Consider the following 20,441-nt stretch of genomic DNA (forward strand, 5'->3'; position numbering starts at 1 on the left):
ATTTTTGCAAAGGTCCTTGAGGCTATATAATATGGTGCTAAAAATATTGTGAGAAAAAACCCAAAGTGCTTATAACTGCAGTTTGCATAATCAAAAAATGCATATTTGGTAATCACTAAAAAATAAACTAAACAGCTGCCATGAAATCTCACTTCTTTACAATACATTTATTTTCATTGAATTCTTACAGTTTTATTATAAAAAACTAAATAGGGGCAAAAGTCTGCAAACGCAAATATTTTTTCCATACTTTTCCAGACCTGGAAAAACTAAAACTAAAACCATTAAAAAAAATCATTAGGCCTACTTGAAACAAAAAATAAAAGTTAAATAAAAATAAAAATAAAATAAAAATCTAGTAGGCATATAAGGAATAGTGTGAATGACACAAGGTTATTATTGTTAACTAAAACTAAAACCATAAAAAAAAAAAAAAAAAAAAAAAATCATCAGGCCTACTTGAAACTAAAAATAAATGTTAACTAAAATAAAATAAAATGTATAAAAAATTACATTTATTTCAGCTAGTTATTAAAGTAAGAACTAAAATAGACTAATAACTAAAAACTAATAAAAAAAAAAACTTCAGAGTGACTATTTACACCGGGGTTGCCAGGTGTTCACAACAAAACCCACCCAACTGCTACCCAAAACTAGCCCAATTGCATTTCGAGGGGAGGGTCCACCAGTAAAAAGCATGTTCCGGGGGGGTAAAATACATGTTATTGGGGACATGATAAACAACCTGCGGAAACAGTGTCAAAGTAGCCCAATTCCACAGGAAAACCGTTGACTTGGCAACACTGATTTACAAATAGCATCAAAAAAAAAAAAAAAAAAAAAAAAAAAAATATATATATATATATATATACTAAAAAATATATATATATATATATATATATATATATTTATATAAAAAAATCTTAATAAAAATAAAAATAATAATTTACACTCAAAACCTTCACAGGAAAAATGGCGGAGTAGTTTTTCCAGAGTTAAATTTTTTTTCCTCAAAAATAGTTGTTTTTGCTCTATTTTGAGTGTACAGAGTAAAATTTATCCGTAGAGTGGGAGCAAAATTACAGAGTAACTGTGACTCCTCCCCAATTTACTCTCATCCCTTCGTTGATCCGCCATTACTGTTAATCACGGCCATCGACTGCTGCTGCTTTGGGTTTAGAAGACGGCACGCTTCTGCTGGATGGTAAAGTAAGTAAAGTTTCAAAGTCTTACTGTTTATTTTAATTATATTCGCCTTTGCTCTGAGCTCGGATCGTTTTGCCATGTGTTTTGAATGTTTAAGAGATCGCTTGCCTTCTCCTGTCAGCTTGAAAACTAGTTAATGTTAGGCAAAGTTTGAAATCAAATAGCTAACATATATATTTTGAACATTTATTTTGAACGTTAATTGAAATTAACTAACGTTAGCTGCCTATCAATGTTTCTCCACTAAACTATTGTGACGATAGACTCGAGTTCCCCACATGTACTTGACTCGGAAAAGAGTTAAATTAACGTTAGCCTTAACTGGATTGTTGAAGGCCATTTTGATGTGGATTAGTCCTATTTAGACAGTAAGTTAACTGTTTCTCATGAGAACGAAAGGTATTTTTAACATTTACGAGGGCTAGTCGGTGATTTTATTGCAGAATGTCAGTGTTTCAATTCAAAATACAATTCGATTGAATCCTTTTTGACCACTGCGGAACACGTACAATAACTTTTGCACTTCATTGTAGTTTGCAAGAATTTTAATATGTAAACTTTAATTACGGAAATAATGGGAAGAATTTATAAGAACAATATTTCATAAACGCTCCACTTCAGTGACGGAGAAAGAGGGGAAAAACGTTGGAAATGGGACATACAACAGTGCAATGTTAATACTAGCCTACAATTAGGCCATATACATTAAAGATATAAACCAAGCAATTATTACAAATTAAAAACATATTAGTGAACAAAGATAACTCATGTTGTGTAGTGCACTAATGAATGTTTTTTCATCATCTGACTGAGTGTTATTGCCTTGTGTTTAACTTTGTAACTTTGTCTTTTTGGTTTCTTCAGGATGTAAACCAACAACAGTCAGAATGAAGTTCAAAGAAATATATTTTTTTCTTCAAAACCTTTTACATTTCAAATGTTTTGGGAACGTGGTAAGAGAAACTTTAACATTTTTAATATCTTTAATACTTTTCATTAATAATGGTGAAATGGTGAAAATCGTGGTAGCACATTTGACAAATGAACATGGGTAGGCTGTTTATACTGTACTTTGTTAATTGATGTTTATGATGTTATTGGTTTATGTTTGTGTGTGTGTAGAAAAAGCCCTTCCTGTAGTTTAAAGGAAGAATCTGCGAAGAGAATCATCTCCCTATTCCTATGCTTGGTTGACCCCAGGAGCAAGTTTCGTTATGTAAGTAGCTGTTGCAAATATTTTCAATTTATTTTCCAACACTTCTACCCTGATATTTTCGCAAGGGCCTAGTACAGGAGTTGCAGATTTACAGTTAGAAATTGTCTTCATTTAGGACTCTGAATAAAAAAAAATAATGTATAAGTTTATGACTTCATTTCAATACTTGTAGAGGTTTCAGCTCAGTTCATCCACACATCTGTAGTCATAAAGACTTGGTTGTGATGAAAAACTAAAAACCTAAAATAAATTTTTATTTTGTTTCTGTATCTCCAGGTTGGAACAGCAAATTGTCTTCCATTTTGATGCTGGTTCACCTTTTGCCACCCTCTCAAGTCACCGCCACGTAAGACCGGGAAAGATCTCAGCTAGGCAAACGTGATCGTCTTGTGAAATTCATCAAGGTGAAGCTACTAATGAAGCATATCAAATGACACTAGTTGATAATATTGTAATACTGTATGATTTTGAACGTGCTTATTTCTCAGAAAGGCTCTTAAAGGGATAGTTCACCCCAAAATGAAAATTCTGTCATTTATTACTCACCCTCATGTTGTTTCAAACCTGTAAAACCTTTGTTTTCATCTTCGGAACACAAATGAAGATAATTTTGAAAAAATTTGAGAGATCTTTGAGCTTCATAGACAGCAAGAGTCCTACCACGATCAAGGCCAGAAACTTAGCAAGGACATTGTTAAAATAATCCATGTGACATCAGTGTTTCTACAATAATTTACAATGCTACGAGAATACTTTTTGTGCGCAAAGAAAAATAATATAATTATTCAACAATTCTTCTCTTTCAAGTCACCATCCTCCGCCATAATCGAGAGTACCCTGATGCATACGTGTGATGCTGCTGACACAGGAACACACATGCGCTGCGTTTGTTTACAAAGCATGCGCATGCATCATGATACTGTCTTTAATGGTGGAGGACAGTGACTTGGGGGAGAAGAACTGTTGAATAAAGTAGTTATTTTGGTTTTATTGTGCACAAAAAGTATTCTTGTAGCTTTATAAAATTATGGTAGAATCAGTGTCACATGGACTATTTTAACAATGTTCTTACTACATTTCTGGGCCTTGAATGTGGCAGTACCCTTGCTGTATATGCAGGGTCAGAAAGCTCTTAGATTTCTTGAAAAATATCTTAATTTGTGTTGCGAAGATGAACAAAGGTCTTACAGGTTTGGAACAACATGAGAGTAATTAATTAATAACAGAATTTTCATTTTTGGGAGAAATCTTTTTAATCACCTGTCCTCTAAATTATTGTTCTTGTGCTGCTATTTTCTACTTCACATATTTAGTAACAATCTGTTGGAATTATGTAAAACATAAACTTTGGTGGAAGACAGACTTCACTGTTTCTTTATTCATGCTGTATATTGACTAACTTTTAAGTCACACTGGCAATAATGTGTTTTTATTCTTTTACAGACTGTTACCAGTATCCAAGGGCAGTTGGATGGCATTCGAGAGAGTCTCCAGCTGTATCTACTTCTTGTTGGGCTGATGAGAAGTAGGGTCCAGTCTTGTTTTATTGTAATTGTCCAATATGCTCTACTCTGTAAGACCTGTCCATTGTGTATAGCTTTCTGCAAAACACTGTCTATGATATAGATGCAGAAACCACCAAATGATCATGATCACAAGTGTAATATTGTAAATGTAAGTGTATTATTTAAATAGGAGATTGAAAAAATAAAATTGTGAGACATGAGTATACAGTTTGTTGTAGACTTTTTTTTTTTTTTTTTCAGATTGAAAAGCAAGTTTTTCATTTCTATTTTTAGGGGTTTTTGAGGATAGAATATGAATGATGTAATTTAAAAGATTAACTCTGGATAGAGTTATTTAGTCTTTAAAGTTCACTCATAATTGATAAAAAACAACTCTGGAAGAGATGTAAATTTTGGCAGAGTAAATTTGACTTTCTTCTGAACAGAGTTAAAAAGTAGCAGAGTAAATTTCTTGTACCTCTGAACTGAGTAAAATAGTACAAGAGTTAATTTCAAAAAACACTAAATAGAGTCAAATGTAACAGGAGAGAGTAAAATATTAACACCAAATTGAGCAAAATTAACTCTGGAAAAACAACTCTATCAAAAGAGTAACTTTTACTCTTTTCAGAGAGGGACCAAATGTTATCTGGCACAGAGTAAAATTTTCTTCAATTTGAGTAAATTTTACTCGGGCAAATTTACTGTGTTGCTATTGCATACTGTTTTATAATGTACTACAATACTGAGGTACAGATATCTGCCACTATTTTGTATAAACAGCATGTAACTACTGTTACTGCAAACAAAATACTCAGATTCATAGCATAAATAGTCTGTCGCTATTTACATTTAGTATAAATAGCAGCTATCGCTAAGAAAATATGCTATTTTCACTTAATAGCCGGTGCCTAAAAACTAATTACTAAACAAAGTACTAAAGAACTAAAATAACTAAAACTAATAAATAAAAAATTATATATAATATAGATATATTTAAAACACACACACACACACACAAAATTTCTAAAATTTAAACTAAAAACAAAGTTAAAACAAAATATGAAAATAAAATCTAATTCAAAATATAAGTAAAAACTATAATAGTACATGATTGATACTAAATAAAAGATTGATATAAAACCCCAGTTATTTCTGATAAGGTCATAAGGATCTGATAAGTTTAGAACAAATTCATTTATCATTTATCTTAGAACTTTATCTTACAGTGTGACTATTTCTTATTTTGAACTTTATCTCACTTATTACCTCTTTTATTTTTTACAGGCCTCCAGACATCATGCCGGAAAGTTTGGCTTTGCAAAACAACAACTCCATGACATAAAGACTTTATATGTTTGTGTATCAGACTCACACACATTTGCTCTCCACGGCCCGAGAGTGACAGAAAGCGAAAGGCGAGTTGTGCGACCAGAACTTATGAGACACGCTGAGGGAAAACCGAGAGTCTCTGTAGTGCAACTCACTATTGACCTACAATCTGACCTGCTGTTTGGACTCCAAACGCTGCCCTCCCGCAACCCCTCTCAGACAGCCGAGCGGAGCGCGAGCCTCGCCAGATATTACACGGATGTTTTTTTTCACTCCTGGCTGGAGGTCTGTCGTATTGCTTTCATCTTTTGTCCCTCTTCGACTTCTCTTTCCCACCTCGGGCCACGTTGCGTTTTCATATTCATACAAAGTTGTGCGTCGGCGTCTGCATGCCCGCGTACGGTTTTTCTCAGCACAGGATCCCGTTCCGCGTGACTTCATAGAAAACGTGTCCCTGCCAGAGACAAACTGTCCCACGCCCATTGTAGGTGTGTAACTAATAGCTCAGGTCAGCCGCGCTCCCTGTATTTATGACACCGTGCCCTATGAAATATGAACGGGCGGATTGAGATGCACAACTTCCTCTCTTTTTTAAAGCTCCAGACCATCAGATGGAACAGTGATAAAATGCCATGGCTGAGAGGTAAACTAATAATAGTGTTCTCCACCTCAAACTGTCACGTTGATGCTCGAGTCTAGAGCATCCGAATATCCACAGCTAAGCCACCTGGGTAAGACCCACAATGCCAATTAAATACGGGGAGGAGGATGGATTTGAATATGTATGGGATATAAATGTGTGCTCTAAAATGGATAGTTCAGCTTTCTATAAATAATGATCTACTATGTTTCTGCTATATATATCTTGGTGAAAGAAATGCTTTATACACTCTTAAAATAAAAGTTATTTTTTGGCATTGATGATTCCATGAAAAACATTTAACATCCATCTTTATAGAAAAAAATAAGCTTATTTGATTTTTAAAATTGTTCTTTACTCTACACTTAATAACAAAGGTTCCAAAAGGTGTTTTTTGCAATGATGCCATAGAAGAACCATTTTGGGTTCCTCAAAGAAACTTTCAGTGAAGAGTTCTTAAAAGAACCATTGTTTCCCTAATTGTTAAAGTTAGAGCGAATGAAAATTCTGTCATTAATTACTCTCCCTCTCATGTCGTTCCAAACCTGTAAGGCCTTCGTTTGTCTTCGGAACACAAGTTATGATGTTTTTGATGAAATTTGGGCGCTTTCTGACCCTGCATAGACAGCGACGCAACTGACACGTTAAAGGCCCAGAAAGGTAGTAAGGACATTGTTAAAATAGTCCATGTGACATCAGTGGTTCAACCTTAATTTTATGACGCTATGCGAATACTTTTTGTGTGCAAAGAAAAGAAAAATAACGATTTACTCACCCCCTTGTCATCCAAGATGTTCATGTCTTTCTGTCTTCAGTTGTGAAGAAATTATGTTTTTTGAGGAAAACATTTCAGGGTTTTTCTCCATATAATGGATTTCATTGGTGCCCCGATTTTGAACTTCCAAAATGCAGTTTAAATGCAGCTTCAAAGGGCTCTAAACAATCCCAGCCGAAGAAGAAGGGTCTTATCTAGCGAAACGATCAGTAATTGTTTTTGGAAAATAAAAATTTGTTTACTTTTTAAGCACAAAAGCTCGTGTAGCACAGGCTCTGGGATGCACGTTCACGTACTATTGAATCACGTCGAAAGGTCACGCGGAACCACAGACCCAGTGTTTACAAAGCGAATACGTAAAGACTAAGAAAGTGCAAGTAAGTCAAAGACTGTTTACAAACAAAAAGGTACAACGATGTCGGAGGATTCTGAAGTTGTAGGAGAAAATAACATTTTTCGACATACTCTATCTTTTTGAGCCGGAGTACACAGACGATGAACTTTTGGTGATTCCAGAGCCTGTGCTACACAAGCTTTTGTGCTTAAAAAGTAAACAAATTTTTATTTCGCTAGATAAGACCCTTCTTTCTCTGCTTGGATCGTTTAGAGCCCTTTGAAGCTGCATTTAAACTACATTTTTGGGGCACCAATGAAGTCCATTATTTGAAGAAAAATCCTGAAATGCTTTCCTCAAAAACCATAATTTCTTTACGACTTAAGACAGAAAGACATGAACATCTTGGATGATAAGGGGGTGAATAAACCATTTGTAAATTGTTGTTCTGGAAGTGGACTTCTCCTTTAAAGGTTTTTCATGGAACCGTCAATGCCAGTAAAGAATGTTTATTTTTAAGAGTGTAAGAAAAAATAAAAGTTCTTTTAAGAACTGTTCTCTAAAAGGTTCTTTAGGGAACCTATTACATCACTGCTGCAAAAACTTACATTTGGAGCCTTTATTTTTAACCTTTACAAGTGCAAAAGTCTGCCTCAGTGGTCTAACTGTGCTCATCAGTGTAAAAGTGATTGAGCTGGCCAATCAAATCAAAGTAGGCGGCATTTACTGTTTAGAAGTGAAGCACCAATTCTAGCGGGACGCTTTTTGTTTTAACATCGATTCAAATTGTGAAATTTGTGTCAAAACCCAGCCCTAATAGCAATAAATAAATAATGTTTGGGTCTTTTTTGTGTGTGTGTTTTATTGTGACAGGACAGTTAAACCAGATACAGGATCACAGGAAAAGGCCAAAAGCTGGGACCCAAACTCGAGTTGACCAAAACCTGCTGCACCAGGCCCAACTACAGTTAAATGCGTGGTATGTATCCATTCCAAATGTCCAAAGGGCAGATAGAAAGTATGCATTTTAACAATTCATCCAAGATGTTCATGTCTTTCTTCGAAAATAAATGAAGGTTTTTGAGGAAAACATTCCAGGGTTGGCGCCAATAGCCCTGTGGTTATGTGTCGACATACGGTGCAGCTGGCGCACACGCCGACCCGAGTTCGATTCCCATCCCGAGGTCCTTTGCCGATCCTGCTCCCCTCTCTCCTTCCACTGCTTTTCTGTCATCTCTCCTACTGTCCTATCTACAAAAAATGTATACAAAGCCCCCCAAAAAAACATTCCAGGATTTTTCTCCATATAGTGGATTTCAATGGGAATCAATGGGTTGAAGGTCCAGATTGCAGTTTCAAAGCAGCTGGGATCTACATGATCCCAGCTGAGGAATAAGGGTCTTATCTAGCAAAATAATTGGTCATTTTCAAAAAAAAAAAAAAAATGTATATACATTTTAAGCGTAAATGCTCAACTTGCCCTAGCTCTGCGATGTGCATCACATTGCAAACGTCACATGTGGTTAATTCTTAGGGTGAAAAACTCCATCTCATTTTGTCCTCCAACTTCAAAATCATCCATCGTTGTTTTATCATTTTTTGTGAAGGGCGTTTGGTTTCTTTGCATGTTCGCTTTATAAACACTGGGTCGGTACTTGAAGTCGAGCTAGTGCAAGATGAGCATTTGTGGTTAAAAAGTATATCAATTTGTGTTTGTTTTACTAGATAAGACCCTTATTCCTCGGCTGGGATCGTGTAGAGCCCTTTGAAGCTGCATTGAAACTGCAATTTGGACCTTCAACCCGTTGGCTCCCATTGAAGTCCACTATATGGAGAAAAATCCTGGTGTTTTCCTCAAACATAATTTTTTTGTGACTGAAGAAAGAAAGACATGAACATTTTGGATGACATGGATGTGAGGAAATTATCAGAAAATTTTTCTTTTCTGGAATTCTGGATTCATTTAACAGATCTGACTCAAAGGACCCTTTTCATGAGCTGGTCATTTCTCAATAAATAGTGCTGTTCTACTTTATTTCGTTCTGAAATGTCAAATTACTGAAGTATGTGTTGTGAATGCCATGTTATGTTGACTTAAAAGTGGCCTGTTAATTAATTATCAAAACTTCTAACAGCTAATAATAAGTCATGGAAAACTTCAACGCCGCTTTTCCGCTGATCTCGACAAAAACGTCTAGGGCTCATCTGACAATGAGGACAATATTTCACCGTGTTAAACTCTCACAGGAGGCAGTCAGAGCAGCGGAGCTCTTTCTGCCGGTAGCTAACACATTCACAAATGACCATTTATTACTTCCCACTATTTTTAAAGGGAGAAATGACAGCCTCTCTGTCAAATCTAACAAGGGAATAGCTTTCAGGTGCTTACTCCCCAATAACTCATCACAGCGACCTTTTGAACAGGAATTAGGGCACTTTTTATTTTTGCTCAGGAGCACCTTTTAGGCCTTTTGCATTTTAATATCTGAAAGTAGCACGGCGGATGACATAGATGCACGACGGCTGACTGTCGTAATGTTGACAATCATTCAGTGCAGGAGAAAGTGAAAGTAGCCTAACAGACAGGAACAACATAGCTTTGGAAATGGCATTCACTAACAAAGTGAAACAAGATATTGAAATAGGAAATACATGCTGTAAAAAAGTTGTACACACGGTTATTTTAGTTAACTAAGCTGAAACCATAAAAACATTTTTGTTATTTAAACTGATAAACGTTAACTTAAAGTAAAATATAAACCCTTTTATTTCAGCTAGCTGATGTGCTTGATGTACTAAAATCATTAAAACTAAAATAAAAAATGAATAAAAATTATATATAAAATTGAAAATAAAAATTACAAAAACATTTCTAAAATTAAACTAAAAACAGATTATAAAAATGTAAACTGATTAAAAATATTAATAAAAAACTACAGTAGTATCTCAAAGGTATTACAATAAAACTGGCAATAAATAAAGATTATTGATTTTTTTTTTTTTTTTTTACAAGAAAAGACCATTTTTTACATCCAAATTTCAGGTTTATTTCAGTGTGTTACTTCTCAGTGCTTTGAACTTTACTAGCAATTTCTGAAGTTGAAAACAAGGTTTTTATAGTTACACTAAAACTATAAAACTATAAAACTAAGACCATAAAAACAAACATTTTTGTTATTTAAAATAAAAGAAATATTAACTCAAAAAAAATCTATAAAATTAAAATAGTAATAAAATAAATATGCAAACACACACACTTACATTGTTATAAATATAAAATTAAAAACAATATAATATAATAATATAATAATTAATGTAATATTATAATAAAATATTAAATATAATATTAAATAAAAAAATGACTAAAACAACAAAATTGAGAATTTACAAAATGAAAATTGATTTAAAATATTAATAAAAACTACAGTAGTATCTCAAACATATTACAATAAAACTGCTAGTAAAAAAAGATTATTGGAGTATGCTTTATAAGAAAATACTTTTTGTTTTTCTACTTTAAAAGTTCATGCTTATTTCAATGTGTTACTTGCCAATTGTTTGAAATTTACTATTTACTTTACAATTTCTGAAGGTGTAAACAAGGTTATTATAGTTAAACTAAAACCAAAAGACCATAAAAACAAATATATTTGTTACTTGAAATAAAATAAATGTTAACTAAAATAAAATAATAATAAATATACAAACACACACACATTTACATATAAATATAAAATTATTTATCTCCAGGCTGAGATGAAATAATAACGCAATATTAAAGTGTGCAAGAGTATTACAATAAAACTGCTAGTAAATAAAGATTATTGGAGTATGCTTTATAAGGTAATACTTTTTGTTTTTTTACTTCAAAATTTCATGTTTATTTCAGTGTGTTACTTGCCGATCCTTTTTTTTCCCCGATCTGATTTATAATTTTTTTTAGCAATGAAATAAAAAAACTCAAATAAAATAAAAGAATAAATATACAAACACACACATTTACATATAAATATAAAATTAAATACAATATAATACAATAATAAATAGTAAATAATAACATAATATAATATTAAATATAATATAAAAATATAACATATATACTGTATACATAGTTAAAAATGACAACAAAATTACCAGAACTTTAACTAAAATTAAAATTGAGAATATAAAAATGAAAACTGATTCAAAATATTAATATAAACTATAGTAGTATCTCAAAGATATTACAGTAGACCTGCTAATAAATAAAGATTATTGGAGTATGTTTTATAAAAAAAAAATATTTTTTGTTTTTTTTTTACTTCAAAATTTCATGTTTATTTCAATGTGTTACTTGCAGATCCTTTTTTTCCCCGATCTGATTTGTAATTTTTTTTTTTTTTTAGCAATTTCTGGAGATATAAACAGGGTTATTATAGTTAAAAAATAAAATAACAAATGAAAACATTTGTTACTTGAAATAAAATAAATGTTAAATCAAGTAAAATAAAATAAAAAATAATAAAAAAACAATGCACTAAAATTTCTCAAAATTAATAAAAACTATAAAGACAGACATATAAACACATGTATGTATGCAAACAAAAAAAATATATATACAAACAAAAAATATATTTAAACCAAAATTACTAAAAATGGCAAAATCAACAAAATTACTAAAACTTGAATTAAAATGAAAACAAAATATAAAAAATGAAAACTGATTCAAAATATCTTATAGATACTCAAATATAGCTGATAGTAAATAAAAATGATTTACATTGTTTTACATTGTCTGTTAGAAATACTATTTTAGTTTTTCTACTTCAAAATTTGTTTAATTCAATGTGCTACTTGCTGTTTTCTCTAATTATTTGTGAAATTAGTTCTCTTCACTGTTTTTTTTTTTTTTTTTTTTTTTTTTTCAGGGTTGGACTTGATTTAATCTAATAAATAATAATAATAATTAAAAAATAATAAGAATAAGAATCTACTGGCATTCTGAAATGTGGTCTTGTGAACAAATCAGATCTTTTGAATGAATCAGTTGATTCGGTTCACATAATGGTCAGAATGATTCACTCTAACCAATTGAATGGGCCGCTCTAACCAGAACAAAAATGTTGTTTGTAATAATGATGCACCGATGAATCATCCACAGTAAGTTCAGAAACAAGAACATTTTGATTTCATGTCGATCTGAGGTCTTTTCACATGCTCTAATAGCAGCTAAATGCTCAGAGAACAAATGATGGTACCACATGGCAATATGAAAAGAGAATCTTTAACCGAAAATTAGATCTTGTAAATATGACATCAATACATGAATCATGTGTTTAATATTGTGGAGATCTGACCTCAGGGCCGTGGAGTTGCCGCTCGGTGCACGCAGACGTGAAGACGCGAGCTCTTCTCTCCGTCTCCTTCACTCTCATCCCAAATCCATTTTCAAATCTCCACACTCTAATGTTTTGATATTTCTTTATCATTATGTACCAATTCGGCGTGCTTCGCCCTCTGGGAAATCAGTTACCACACCCCTTTCTGCTGCCATCAGGACGAGAACGATAGTGAATTTCTTTCGCTGGTTTCAGAGTACCAAACCAAATTAAGTAAGTGAATGAAGGCGACGAATGGAAAAGCCAGCAGGGCTCTCGTCGTGCCGTCTCTGTCCTTGGCGTTACCGTTGAGTGTTGTCTAAATAATTCACTAATAAAACGAAACATAACAGACACCTCCAGACGCCCTGAAAGCGCGCGGTTAATCCCATAAAATAAAATAAAGCATTTTTTTCTTTATCTCAAGGCTGAGATGAAATAATAACGCAATATTAAAGTGTGCAAGAGAGCACAGCCCTCGCAACAAATAACATGGCGCCTTGGGTATACCGTATTACAGTCAAAAAGATTGTGCTTCTCATATCAGAGACTCTGTTTCAGCACTTTGAAAACTTTCAAGTCGTCATGAAATGCCATTTGCAATCTATTTGACTTCTGTAACCTGACGTATTGTTGTAAAATAGGATTTTCAATTGGAAGACTGGATTTTATCCATTGGAAATTGATTGGATTGTGAAAAGTGATTCGAAAATAATAAAAACCCCATTCATTTTCTTCATAGAGAATTTATTTACTTTAAAAAAAAAAAAAAAATTTAATGTAATAGTCATTGGTTATATACCTTCAGTATATACTTTTGTGAACTAGTCCTAGGTTTTTAGCCTGATCGGGATCAACCAGTGCAGAAAGATTCTGTGGAGAGCAAATATCAATAATTATCCAAAAGAACTTGAATTTTTGACTCACTGTCGTAAAGGGGTGCCTATAACTCCTGAACAGAATGAGATTTGTAAGAGCTCAATCTGAGGTCACAGGAAAAAAACACAAGCTTGGCCACTTTCTGGCTCTATAAAAATGGGTATAGCTGCACAACCATTTGTCCTATCAACATGAATATTGGTGTGCACAGTCTTGGTTCAAAGTGCCACAATTGTCTACAAGGACATTTGTGTATCTCAAAAAACATGGTCGGCATTGGCCGATGAAGTTTGAGAACCTGTTAGACAACGTTTAACGGAGGCTGATTGGAATGAAACTCGGTGGGCCTGTTCAACTCGCAGCCCCAAAGGTCTGAGAGAAATTTGAAAGAAATTGGGGGGCGATATCGCATTGTACGTCATGCGGTCTTTCGCACATACACATGATATTCGTCGTAATGTACGACAGAACTCCTCATACCAGACAACTTTGCTTCTAGAACCACTGCTGTCATTCAAATTGTTTTTTTAAATGATTGAGAAGCTGTAAAAAACTTACTTTTGCAAACTAGTTCTAGGTTTGTTGCCTGACTGGAACCAAACCAGTGCAGAAAGATTCTCTAGAGAGCGAATATCAATAATTATCAAAACAAAGTTGAACTTTCGACTCACCGTCGCAAAGGAGCGCCAAAGCGTTTGAAAGGGGCCAAACTCAGAACACTTATGCAAGAGCTCAATCTGAGATCACAGGAAAGAAATGGTGGAGCTTGGTCACTTGGTGGCGCTATAAGAGGGAAAAAACATAAAAATAACTGCACAACTATTTGTCCTATCAACATGAATATTGGTGTGCACAGTCTTGGTTCAAAGTGCCACAAGTGTTTACAAGGACATTTGCGTATCTCAAAAAACATGGTCACCATTGGCCAACGAAGTTTGAGAACCTGTTAGACAAGGTTTAACGGAGGCTGATCAGAATGAAACCCGGAGGGCCTGTTCGACTCATGGTCCCAATGGTCTGAGAGAAATTTGAAAGAAATCGGCCACTGGGGGGCGATATTGCATTTTTCAAGGGCGTAACCAATTGTACGTCACACGTTTTTCCGCACCTACACATGATATTTGTCATAATGTACGACAGAACTCCTCATCCCTGACAACTTTACTTCTAGAACCACTGCTGTCAAACAAATTGTTTTTTAAATGATTGAGATGATGTCAAGAACCTACATTTGCGAACTAGTCCTAGGTTTGTCGCCTGATTGGAACCAAACCGGTGCAGAAAGATTCTCTGGAGACTGAATATCAATAATTATCAAAACAAAGTTGAACTTTCGACTCACCGTCGCAAAGGAGCGCCAAAGCGTTTGAAAGGGGCAGGGCAACTTTTAGTAAAATGCTGTAACTCCCGAACAGAATGAGAAATCTTACATAAGCGAAAACTCAGAACGCTTATGTAAGAACTCAATCTGAGGTCACAGGAAAGAAATCGTGAAGCTTGGCCACTTGGTGGCGCTATAAGAAAAACATAAAAATGGGTAAATGATTTTTCACACATATGCATGATATTCATATCAAACAATAGAATTCCTCATTCCAGACAACTTTGCTTTAAGAACCACTGCTGTCATTCAAAATCATTTGTTAAATGATTGAGATGTCAAAAACCTACTTTTGTGAACAAGTTCTGGGTTTTTTGCTCAATCTGGAAAAAAACACTGCAGTACAATTCTCTAGACTCTGTAGGCCAATAATTATAAAAAAAATTGTTGAGATTTACTCTTTGGGAAGCTATAACGGGGTTGTTTAGAAAAGGGGCCTGTCCAAATTTACCCAAAATCCTATAAAGCCTAAAGGAAAACTCAAAACTTCAAGAAACCTGCTGAGCATATGTGACAGGTGATTCTAAACAAGCATGCAAAGTTTTAAGGGGATCGTACCACATCTAGCGCTATAACAGTCATAACATTAAAAAAAACCCATCATATTTCTATGGTAAATTACCTGGATTTGCCAAAAATGCTTTTTTAAATCATTGATTTAGGTGGGTACAGCCTTGCTAAATCATATGTAATGTCTTTTTCCTTATATGCTTAAATGCCTTATGTGCTTGAACCCCGGTAATCACTGCTTGCAGCTATATTTATTATTTCTTTTTTAATTTATTGAAAGAAAGTAATACATTTATTCAGCAAGGGCACATTTTAAAAAACAGTAAACACATTTATAATGTTAACAAAGGATTTCTATTTCTAATAAATGCTGTTCTTTTGAACTTTTTGAACTTTTAAAACCTGAAAAAAGGGGAGGATAAATCATAGTTTCCATAAAAATAGTAAGTAACACAATGATTTTTGACATTGATAATAATCAGAAATGTTTCTTGAGCAAAAAATCTGCATATTAGAATGATTTCTAAAGGATCATGTGACACTGAAAACTGAAAATTCAGTTTTACATCACAGGAATAAATTACATTTTAAAATATTTTCAGATGGAAAAGAGTTATTTTAAATCGTAATAAATAAATAAATGCAGACTTGGTGAGCATAAAACAAAAAACAAAACAAAAAAATAAAATAAAATAAAATCTTACCAGCCCCAAACTGAAGTATACTTAAATTGTTATTAATTTTATTTTGTATAATATATTTGATTTATTATTATCATTTAATCATTTGCTTTATTTTTTTTTTTATTGTTTTTATGATAATAAATCAATAATTTTATACCATTCTGTTTAATTCAGTGGTCATTTGTTGTGCTTCATGGGGTAAAATGACCTGTACCTTTTTTTTTTAACACTGCAAATCTAAATATTAATCTGAATAATGAAATGATTCATCTCAGAGCTTTTTTTTCCCCTGAAAACCCTGTGGAGAAAATGAATGGGAAAAATACCAAAAATGATTGCTGCCAAAAGTGGACAAGTACTGTTAAACTCAACTAGGAAATTTAGCAAAAATATTAGGAAGACAAAACTTTTTTTGGAACAATATGCACTAATGGGTCACACACAATGAGACCATGTATTAAGACAGAAAATAGGGTCCATTTTGATTTTGTGTTGTCAGTGAAAGCAGTACAGAATACGATTGTGATGTGTCTGAAATGGTCCCATTCTCTCTGTAATGATAGTTGTTAAATGTGTTTACACATAATTCCCCACATTTCCTGTTTGTTCAATGAGAACTCCACTTTTCATGTACCTTTCCAACTCCGAAAGTGGCGCGGTTTATTTAGTGTTCGGCTCTGCAAATTTTGTTGCACATTTTGCAGGAAAAACAACACTCGGCACTATTTAGAACAGAATGAGAATCCCTCCGTGCACCTGGCATGGCTGCCAATGGTAAATGAGCTGAGAAAAAACTCATCATCTGTCTGCCGTTATCATTAGCAGCAATAATTATGTTTACAATGCCCTCTCATCATCTGTGGGAGCTGCGGCGCGCAGATGAGCGGCTCGTCCCCCGCGCGGTGGTGGCGGCGGATGTTGCGGTTTTGAAGGACAGCTATGATCTTTGTCTTTCAGATCAAGCTTCATGTTACTCTGCCAACTCTCACATCAACCTGCTCTCTGATCTCACAGAGACACAAAGTGTCTGACACATTCACTCACAACGCATGCCCGCTGTTTTACTGTTTGCCCTTGACAGATGCTTGCGGATCAAAATTTAGCCTGTGGAATGATGTTATATATTCTATATATATATATATATATGTATTTCATAAATACAATTTTTAAAAATATATATTTAAAAATAAAAGATATGTGTGTGTGTGTGTGTGTGTGTGTGTGTGTGTGTGTGTGTGTATATATACTTACATATTTACATATATATTTATATCACATTATATAATGGAATATATACAATTTACATTATACATTAAATGTGCACAATATACATATGTTTTTAGAAATATTATATATATATATATATATATATATACATACACACACACACGTGTGCGTGTGGTAATTGTATTAATGTTTTATTTCATTAATATATTTTTATCTATATTTACTTTTATTATTATTTAAAAAATAGCTTTATTTAGATTTTTATGTATTATTGATAAATGTTTGCAGATAAAAAATATATATATATATACATACATACATACATATATATATATTATATATTATATCAAGTTTTTGAAAATATGTTCCATATAAATATCTTTCTTACTGAAAATATTTATATGAATATTATTTAAAAATTAAAATATAATTAAAAATATTGTATATATGTATATATATTTACATATTTATACGTTTTTATATGTTTTTTGATGTTCTATATCAATATATGTAATACTTTATGTATATACATAATTACACAATATACAGCAATATTTTTTTCAGAAATTACACACACACACACACACACACATATATATATTATAAATACATATTTACATTTGTAGAAATGTTTTTAGAAATATTTTTTATTAAAATATGTTCTTTATAAATATATTTTTATTTAAAATATCTGAATATTATTTAAAAATAATTTAAATATAGTTTTTAAGTATTTTATGTGTATATGTAAATGTATATATATTATAATTTTATAATAATAATAATAATGTGTTCTTTGTAAATATAATACTTTAATATGTATACATAATTACACAATTTACTGCAATATTTTCAGAAAATATATATACATATATATATATATATATATATATATATATATATATATATATATATTTATTTTTTTTTTTTCCCAAATGACATTTAATACAAATTTAATTGCAATTTTCCAGAAATTGTGAATTAGAAATATTAATTTCATATTCGTATAGGTTTATATTTGTATTTATTTAATTGATTTTTTATTTATTTATTTATTTTTTACAGATGCTTCTGGAAAAATATTACCATGGAATGGCATTATACAACTGAGAGGAGGACGCAAACACGTCTTCTGGTCGCTTCTTTGGCCTTTTGCCATAGGGTAGGTTAATCAGTAGAATCAGAAAGCATGTTGACGATCTAAAAACGCCACACGCCACAGAGCACTTCATCTGCGGTTTAACATTACCATCTAACCCACGATAAGCTACTTACCACGAGGAGTCAGGGGTAAAATATTATCAGAACATCAGCATTACTTATTAATTTGAGCATTTATTCCTGGGCCACAACTCCAATATAACATGTCACCTGTTCTCGAAAAAGCAAATTGCCTGGGAAGTGTATTGAATTACCCGTTCCCTCTATTTACCGGAAAAACAGGTCTTATAGAGATAACAAGAAAGGCGATATTTACTGTAGCCTGCAGGCTGTGATGTCTTGTGCTGCTTTGCCAGCTGGGTCAAGTCTTAAGATGAGCTCGAGAGCGAGAAAAGCCACTATGGTCTCTTGCTTTTTAGCGTGTTTTGTACCCTGAGCCTTAATAACCTCTCTTTATAATCGAATATGCCATGCTTGTATGACTGAAACAGGCGTAGCTGCTTTATTTATTCATTTCTCGACAGCCTGCTTGTTTTCCGCTAACATTATGTGGGTATTAAAGTTGCAAACAATACAGCATGTTGAGAATCAACAGACGGATGCGGACGCTAAAACAGGTGCATGCAAACTCTCCTAAAGAGGCTAGCGGCGCACCTGTTTAAATGCTCCAAATAGTGTAATTGATGTATGCTCAGCCAGCGAATAAGTCTGAACTGACATACAGGCAGCGGCGCTCATTTATAACTTTAATAAGGCAGAAATGCATTACACCGTTTCTTCTTGCTCCGTCCCCACTAGGCAAGTATTGATGTATTCAAAGAGGACGCTGCCCCCACTGGATCTACCTTGTTTCCTTGTTTCTTTGTCTACCTATGCAGGAATTGTTTTTTGCTCTTACTTTCTACAGATGGTGATAGATACAGTCGGCCAGATGCATATTTAAAGTTGTCCGTAGACGATTGAATAATTTTTTTTCCCATTACAAAGTTTTTTTAAATATTACTTTTTTAATGTACGCTTTAAATTATGTTCACCCACATGAGATATGTAATATCAGCACTCTTGGAAGGCCTTTCATCCAGTTAGATTCAAGGAACAGAACTAACTGTTCTGAAAATAAATAATATATGTGAACATTTTGTGAAAATAATAAATAATGTGTGTGTGTTTTGTTTAATTTAATGTATAATTTTTTGTGTGTTTAACTTTTATTCAGAAATGTAAACAATCATTTAAAAGAGTTTTTAAAACAATTAATTTACAAAATAATTATTTTTAAATTAAAACAGTAAAAAACATTATTAATGTTTTCTATGTAAACATTTTATATTATATTGTACATTTAATTATATAAAATGTAATTATTGTATTTATGTAAAATGTATATAAGAGAACATCTTAGAATGAATATGCATATACATTAAATATTTAATGTGTTTGATTAATTGTAATTTAATTGAATTAATATGTACACTCAATTTAAATAATTATTAAAAAATTTTTTTTTAATTAAAATAGTTAAAAATGCATTTTTTAAATGTGTTTTTATATAAATGTCATATTTTATTTGTATGTATATACATCTATATACATACACATACATATGTGTGTGTATGTATGTATGTATGTATGTATGTATATATATATATATATATATGCATGTATAGAAATTATATATTTATATGTTTATATATTTATATATGTTAATATATAGTTATTTAATTTATTTTTCAGAAATGTATTTAATCTAGAATATAGAATTTATATATTATTAATATTTTAATGTTATACAAGTATGTGTTTGTGTGTGTGTAAATATATAAGAATTATTAGAATTAAATTTTAGAATTAGAATTTGACTATATATAAATTATATACATTTTAAAAATAGTAATATTTTAATGTGTTATCTATCGGTCTATCATCTATCTATCTATCTATCTATCTATCTATCTATCTATCTATCTATCTATCTATCTATCTATATATATATAATAGATTATCAATATAGAATTTATATATAGCATTAATATTTAAATGTTATGTGTGTATAATCAAAGTAGAATTTGATAATATATATAAATTATATATATAATTGTATAATTAAAAAAACTATTATAAAAATAGTAATATTTTAATGTTCTATATGTATAAACATTTATGTATATATATATATATATATATATAAATGTTAATAAATGTAAGATACATATTTCATGTGTTTGACTTTTAATT

General features: G+C 32.0%; 1 long non-coding RNA gene across 2 annotated transcripts; it reads left to right on the plus strand.

Moving 5' to 3' along the window:
- Positions 1 to 2,087: 2,087 nt before the first annotated feature.
- LOC127155059 (uncharacterized) lies at positions 2,088 to 4,151 on the plus strand. 2 transcript variants are annotated; one of them, XR_007825528.1, is made up of 4 exons: positions 2,088 to 2,159; positions 2,329 to 2,422; positions 2,699 to 2,826; positions 3,866 to 4,151. It is a non-coding gene; the product is annotated as an uncharacterized LOC127155059 (long non-coding RNA). The 2 variants fall into 2 exon arrangements; XR_007825527.1 differs by lacking the exon at positions 2,088 to 2,159 and having other exon boundaries at positions 2,270 to 2,422.
- The last annotated feature ends 16,290 nt before the right edge of the window (positions 4,152 to 20,441 follow it).

This window comes from Labeo rohita, chromosome 23 (assembly GCF_022985175.1).
Source record: "Labeo rohita strain BAU-BD-2019 chromosome 23, IGBB_LRoh.1.0, whole genome shotgun sequence".
In the NCBI taxonomy this organism is placed as follows: domain Eukaryota; kingdom Metazoa; phylum Chordata; class Actinopteri; order Cypriniformes; family Cyprinidae; genus Labeo; species Labeo rohita.